At 36.7% G+C, this 1,857-nt stretch overlaps 1 pseudogene; it reads right to left on the bottom strand.

Moving 5' to 3' along the window:
- Positions 1-798: 798 nt before the first annotated feature.
- On the bottom strand, positions 799-1,448 carry LOC148034453 (uncharacterized; annotated as a pseudogene).
- Between the last annotated feature and the right edge of the window lie 409 nt (positions 1,449-1,857).

Genomic DNA, 1,857 nt, shown 5'->3' with positions numbered 1-1,857 from the left:
TGATCCTGACTAGGAAAAAAAGAAACTCATGAAGACATTGATCCTGACTAGGAAAAATTATTACACAAGTGAATTAGGTTCCAAGATTGAGACTTGGACTCATAAACACAATCTTGTGTATTGACAGTGACATGACACTTTACTGGAAAGAAAAAAGTACTATCATTGCATTAGAAAAAGAGTGCAAGTACAATGCTTTATAGGATTTTAGTGGTGGTACTTTCTCCTACTGTGCATATGGGATTCTGGTCCTAAGCCCTCACTGGTCCTCACAAAGGGACTGAAGTAGGTGTGATTGCAAATATCTCAACATGCTTGCCCTTTTGACCTTGCTTGCCTCTTTGAGCATGCTCACTCCTTTGTGCTTCCTTGCCCCTTATTTGATCACCTTCAAAACCACTTCTTTGTTAGAAAAGTAAAGCTTAAGGAAAGAGAGGAGACAATTGTGGAAGCTACTTTACCTTGAGTTAGACAACCACCACTTCCACCCTTTCCCTTTAATTTTTGTCATTCCTCAAACTTAGGCATGTCAATCCACCAAGGGCATGTCTCAATCTCAAATGGTGAGAGACCAATCATATGCTCCCCATACATAGTGGACTCTTTGTTAGTGATATCCACCCATGTTTTACAAGCCTTGGACAAATCAACAAGCAACTTGAGGTCTTTCAAGTGCAAAAAATACTTGGAATATTCAAAGATAATTTATGCGGGTCCCTACAAACTACACATTGCAATGTCAAACAAAAGGCATTAAAATAGAAAACCAACTGATAGAGCAATCGACAAGTGGCTACATCAAGATGGGACTAAATACATTGATCCTCTTTTTTTAAAGACTTTTCTTTAGCACCAATTTTCTTAATGTTGCCAAAAATATGTTTTCTGCCCTTGTATCCTATGGATGCGTGTAAACATGAAGAGATGGCTCATCAGACAAATTAATTGGATGCTCTGTGGTAGCCATTATTCTTATCTCTTACTCCAAAGAACAAAGTGCATTCTTTTCTATCATGTCTAGCAATAGTTTCCTAGACAACCACCTACAATGATAGAAATAATGAAAGGCACAAAAACATGCAAAGCAAAGACATTTTTTTTTTGAATCATAGAGATAAAGTAAGAAAGGTGAAAAACTCTTATGCTCTGAACTCTGTGTTTATTGATGGCTTACCATGGGTATTGCGAATAGATCTTGAACTCTCAAGCAATCTCAACCAAGTTATCTTTTTTTCTGCACTGATGGAAGAGATTGCTATCAAATTCAACTTTTCAATACCCACTCCATCAAATTGAAGAGAAAACAAAGTTTCTCTCCATTCCTTGCCAAGGGATGGATTGATAATATTCAAAACCTAATAAATATACCAAAACCATTTCATATTAGTAGGAGACAAACACAACAATAATAATTCTAAACAAATCAAACATTGCAATACTTTTTGCATACGATCAGTGTACTTTCATCGCAACTCAGTGGAGATCTCCTTTTCTTTTAAAGCCCTCTCCTCCGCACTTAGACCTTTTGTCACTTCAACTACTTTGGTCCTTACTTCCTTTTGAAACTCAACCTACAAAATTTTGGGGAAATCATTGCATACTATACTTTCTAATACTCTCATAACAAGAAAGAGCCCAAATATATATCTACTTGGTAAACAAGTTGGGCTAAATCCTCTCTAGCCAATGGATACCACGGGGGTGAAGTCTTCAATTCAAGCTTCTTTTTGGCTTCCAAGGTTTTAGACACATTAGTAGGTTGCTCTCGTAAATAGGGTTTAATGTCACACTCACAAATATTTGCAGCATTGATCAATGTATCCTTTTGATTTGTGACTATGATTGCATGCTCATTCA

Source organism: Lygodium microphyllum, chromosome 6 (assembly GCF_053477565.2).
Source record: "Lygodium microphyllum isolate KBCC chromosome 6, Lygodium_microphyllum_v1.1.10, whole genome shotgun sequence".
Taxonomy (NCBI): domain Eukaryota; kingdom Viridiplantae; phylum Streptophyta; class Polypodiopsida; order Schizaeales; family Lygodiaceae; genus Lygodium; species Lygodium microphyllum.
Note: the sequence above shows the minus strand (reverse complement) of the source record. Positions and strands in the feature narration are given on the sequence as shown.